The sequence below is a fragment of the Primulina tabacum genome, chromosome 2 (assembly GCF_025594145.1).
Source record: "Primulina tabacum isolate GXHZ01 chromosome 2, ASM2559414v2, whole genome shotgun sequence".
NCBI classification, from domain to species: Eukaryota; Viridiplantae; Streptophyta; class Magnoliopsida; order Lamiales; family Gesneriaceae; genus Primulina; species Primulina tabacum.
Window position 1 is genome coordinate 9,587,845 of NC_134551.1, and position 6,000 is coordinate 9,593,844.

A 6,000-nucleotide genomic window follows, 5' to 3' on the forward strand; every position below is an offset into this window, starting at 1 on the left:
AAAATATTTCATATTAAGTGTTTGATAAAATGCTTCAACCAAAATATTTTTACTCATTCAACTTGCATATATTTTAAATTCTTTACAAAATACTTAATCGGTTTCAACGAAAGATTATTTTGAGTGTTTTCCGCTTGATTTAAAAATTAAACTCAATTTAATTCATAGATACTCGATATTTCAAGAACTGAGCATTGTAGCTCAACGATTATCCCCCTAATCGATCCTATCACCGGTACTCTAGCAGGCTCGTAAACAGGTCTAATATCCAGTAAATAACAATTTTTGTCAGTTTTCACACACGTCGCGAATAAATGTCAAAGACGCCGAGAGTTACCCTGTCGTAGATACTCTGACGCTCAAGTAAGAAAACAAATTCAAAGATATTCTTTGAAATTTATAGAGCTTGAGTAAGAAAAATAAGAGTATACCTTGGATAATGAAAGTCTTCTTTTATTTATAGGTTTTTTAGGAATGTCTAACGGGCTTGGGCTAATGTAACAAACTTTTATTTTAACAATGAGACGAATAATTAAATTGGAATTATAACCCATCATTGGCCAATTTAATGGGGTCATTACACATCAATATTATATTTTAAATTATAAATTAAATAATTATCCTTACATAATTGAACCGAAATAAAAAATTTGGAATCAGATTATTTATTTTTAAAACCAAAAATGAAAAACCAAAAAAGAATTTTTATAAAACTGAACCGATCGATTAACACCATTACTCGATGTTTTTGCTGATGATCGCCTCTGAAACCATTCTTTCACGCATCGGGCCTAGGCCCTCCCAAGTTCGACACACAATATGCTCTTATAACAACTATTTCATTTCCATAATCGTTCTATAGAAGCTCGTTCTGTAGAAGCTCATTATATAACTCTTTACAAACTATTATTAACTTCTTTTTCTAACCAATGTTAACAAATAGTTCTACAAAATAAGACATTTTTTTAGATCGAGGCACTATGGTTCACTATATAACTTTCATACTACTTGAGGAAATATATAAATTTTGCCACTTCAATATCAAGGGATGATTGAAAAATTGATTGATCTTCAAAATATTTCCTATCTTAAAATAACCCACGCTAGGTTTAATAATTTTTACCTCGAAAGTGTGCCATAAATTGAATATCAAGTAATCTTGTTAATTATTATATTGCAGTTGCTCCCCATAATAATAATAATAAATAGGAATTTCAATTAGGGTAGGTTGGGTGGATTCCAGTCGGGTAGAAGCAAGGAAATTACAAAAAAATTTCAACATTGAACCAATCCCGAACCCTAAAAGACCAGAAAATCTAAACCCGAATATGTACCCGACCAACTTGATTTGCTTTTTTACTATACAACATTAAAACATTATTCTTTAATTTTTAACAAAATAATTAAATAAAAGTAAAAATTCAAAAAATAATATTTTGATTTTATGAATACGTTTATTTCAAATGATTCATATCGTCAAGTGCACCCATTCCAAACTTCGTAACAAAATATTTTCTTTGTACGTCGATAACAATAATATTTTGATTTAGACACATAATAACAAAGATTGGTCAAAATATGATAATTATGTTTAAGGAGTTTAAATAAATAAATTTAAGAGTCTAATAATAATTTTTTAAATTATAATTAATTTACAAAATAAACAAGTGTTTAGAAAAGTTTGAAACATCAAGATGAAAGTTTATGATATCAATCTAAAATAAAAAAAGTGTTTTCAAGTATCACACGGTAACTTTCAAATTTCAAACTCCATTTGTTCATCGTTTTGCACTTTTTTGAGTCCAACTTGTAAACAACATATGAATTAAAAAAATAAAATATGAAAGTTTTAAAAAAAACCTAATTTAAAACTCTAATTAACTTACTTTTTAATGTCATGTATCAATAGCAAGTTGGCAACTTAGAAACATCAATAATATGTTAAAATAGTATTTGATCTAGTATCTTCATTTATGAACAAATACATAATATTTTCAATCAAATCATTCAACCCTACCTCAATAGTTTCTTAAAAAGAAAATATTAGCAAAACAAACAACTTTAAAATGAAAACAAAAGACAAACCACTCAAAATTTTAGCCATAATTTATAAAAAAAAATGGGTTGAGTGGTTTCTGGTCGACAGTGTTAGAGTAGATGACCTGCAAGCCAACGGTTGGCTAGGAAATTTGTTGACTCAAGTGTAATAAACAATCTTTATTTTAATATAATTTAAATTTTCATGGTTTTGTTTTATTTTATCTGTATACCAATGCAATCAGCATAGATAAAGTTCTTGATTATACTTTAATACAAATGAATCGTAATTCGATGTTGAAACTCATTTGTAAACACTGTATAATCTAAATTCGTTCCTAGTCGATTCAGCCACCTAAAACATGGATAAAGGTCGCTTAAGCTCGAGACTAACATATGTGATGTTGTGTATCGCGTTTCTTGGTAAGGCATAGAGATGTCCAAACATGCAGATGGGTAGTCATATGATAATTATACCGAACTACCCTCCCTCAGACGTTCCAAATGGTTATCATTCATCGAGAGGATAAGTCTGTGGTTATGATTGTACACCATTAGTCCTTACGATCCGAGACAACACTGAGGCTCTATATGCTAGGGCTGTGCTTTGACTCGTTTACCGACTCCAAGAGAGTAATCAGGTGGCGATGTTGGGTATAATTGCGACACATATAGGAGCCAGTCCATTGTATTCGGAGATTCACCGCTCACCTATGGGTGTGAATATCCTATATGTGATATGATGAAATAATAGTGCGTGGAATCTCTGGCCAGAGTATGATTTGTACGTTGGAGAAGGAGTTCTCAAATGGTACATGCGATGCCACTATTATATGTATCATATAGTTATCGAATTATTATGCAACCCTCGATGAACCAATGGTTGCAGATTCGATCGGGATATATGAGATGAAGGGACATTACTGTACGTTAATCATAACCGACTGGTTCTTGCAGGCACTATCAGTGATACCTAGGGACTCATGGGGCGATGCTACTAGACGCTCTTACCATGATTCGATGGATTTAACAAGAAAATAGTTTCTGACATTTTCGTGATCAAATGTTGGTGCATGGAATGTGACAAATTAGGGTAAGTCCGAATAAATGATTATGTCCTGAATCACAAAGAGTTGTAAACCCACGGCTAGCTGTATTCCTGAACTAATGAGGGTCACACAAGCACTAAATCATTTGTTCCCGTTGAGAGAATAAATTCAAGGAGTTGAATTTATATTATGATATAGTAAATTCAAGGAGTTGAATTTATGATAATTAAAATTTGAGAAAATAAATTCAAGGAGTTGAATTTATGAGATAGTAACTTCAAAAAGTTGAATTTATGAAATTTGGAGAGAGTAAATTTAAGGAGTTGAATTTATAAAATTTGAGGATTTAATTTATTAAACTCAAAAGTTGAGTTTATTAAATATTAAATTTTGGAGGTGATAAATTCAAGGGGTTGAATTTATAATTTTAATATTAATTTCAAATGTTGAATTTATAAGGGATTTAAATTAAATGTAATTGATATATGTATAATGGGCTTGTAGGAGTACAAGACTTACATACATATTATTAAGGTTCTTAATTGAACTTTAAAAGAATAATTAAACAATTAAACTAGTTGGACTAGAATAATTAATTAATTAAGTCCATTAAGTATTTAATTTAATTAATGGGCCCTAAGCTTATATATGTGTATTAGGCTTAGGGTTAAAGAGAATTCCAATCATAATTTTTGAAAAACCCTAGCCTCCACTTTCTTTGTGTTTTTCGAAAAATTCATCCCCTTCCCTACTCCAAAATTTCGGCCATCACCTTGATTAACTTCAAGGATTTTTGAGCCTTCTCTCGTTTTAGTTAATCTTTACGCAAAACTTTTTCAAATATTTTAATGCTATTTCGAAGAGGAACAAACAATCTAGTCGTGGACTTGATAGGAAGATTAAAGAAAGGAAAGTTGAAGAAAGTTCGTAGTGAATTCATCAATAGCTATTTCCGCTAACCCCGGAATAGTTAGAGTCGGCTGAATCTTTCACCAAATGTATAAAAGTTTAACTCCCTATGAATGTTTAATTATAAAACCATGCGAGTGTCCGATAAAACCGAGATCCAACAGACGGGTGATCTGATTCCTAACTTAGGTCAACACAAACCTAATCCAACCCAACGAAAAAAAAAAAAAAAAAAATTCAAATAAGATTTCAATCCAACACGACACGAAACAGAAATCCCTAACCCAAATTCGGTATTTTTCAGGTCGACTCTGACCGAGTTATTTTTTGCAACCTTCGATAACAACAACAACAATATCAAAAGTATCTAACTTTATAGATATAGTTGACTTGCTGCTCGGTCAGTGCTTGCTTAGAAATGCCTGATTGACGCAAAGAAAGTTCGGTGAACTTAACTACAATTTAATAATACAAGCATTCCATGTAGTGGTGGAATAATCTCATTTGACATATTTTTTTATGTAACAAATATTTATATAATATAAATTAAATGTTTTTGCATATGTATTTTCAACTACTAATATTTTTATCAGCAAGTCTCTTGTGAAATGATCTCACGAATATTTATCTGTGAGACGGATCAACCCTACCGATAGTCATAATAAAAAGTAATACTCTTAGCATAGAAAGTAATATTTTTCATGGATTAACCAAAAAAGATATATATCATAAAATACGATCCGTAAGATCGTTTCATATAAATTTTTGCGTATTTTTATATATTCTGTATAGTAATTGGAGGGATTATTTATTTTTATAGTACGTGTGTACAGGAAACACATGCAATTATTAAAGAACAAGAGAGTGGATAATGTTGATACGTTTTGTCCTACAAAGTCAACCATTGAAGTTACTAGGCCCAAACTTCCACAATTTTAGGTAAGTCCGCTGAAATATTGGATGAGATCCTACTTATGTGGACACTATTTTTACTTCATTTCAACGGCTAAGATCTTGTCACACATACAATTTAAAAAAAAAGTGGATCTTATATATGCATGGATAAATATTGGTCATCCATCCTATCATGAGGACAATACCCACATGGGTAGGATGAAATAAACCGAAATATATTGTATATATCCATACCCCCAATATCTCGTTGCCAAAATCTTAGCAATTTATCTTTAACATATCAATAAAAACACTTTTCCAAATGATAAAATTATTGTAAACAAAAAAATGTTTATTTATCTTTAAATTGTAAAATATTAAATTGGTTAAAAATTGTTATAATTGAAATCATGAATGCATATACTCATATCAAACTTACAACTTTAGTACCATAAAATTTACCCATGACAAAAAAAAAAAAAAACATATTTGAGGTCTAATGATTAATTATACATATATAAGAAAGGCCATCATTAATGCGAACAAGGCAATTGTCTCGATGTCGACTGTGCAATTATGATCTCAAGACGAAGAAACACCTATATATCTTATAAAATTGACCAGCAAGACGATCTTACAAGAGTTTTTGGGATATATCTATATTATATTATTAAATTGAGTACCTCATACTAATATTGACATGTCAATGTGACACCAAATTTTCTTGCATTTTTACACTTCATAATATTAGTTAAATTTGCTTATATTAGTTAATTAGAAATGTTTATACATTTTTCTATTTTTTCTGATTTTTTCTCCTATATACTCTAATTTATTTAAAAGTTTAAATGATTTCAGTAAATTTTATCTAATAATTAATCTATAAATATCATATCTTAATAAAATTATATATATTTTTTACAAAAAAATTATCAAATACAAATGTTTTAAAATATGATGTGTCACAGAACACTGGTATATATAAATATAAAAATCATTAGTGTGAGATCCAATCGGTTCCATATCAATAAGTGACCAATCTTTTTATTTACACAAAATCATGGAATTTTAAAATTCACACTAGCGCGTGGGATCACGCTCCAAATAAACG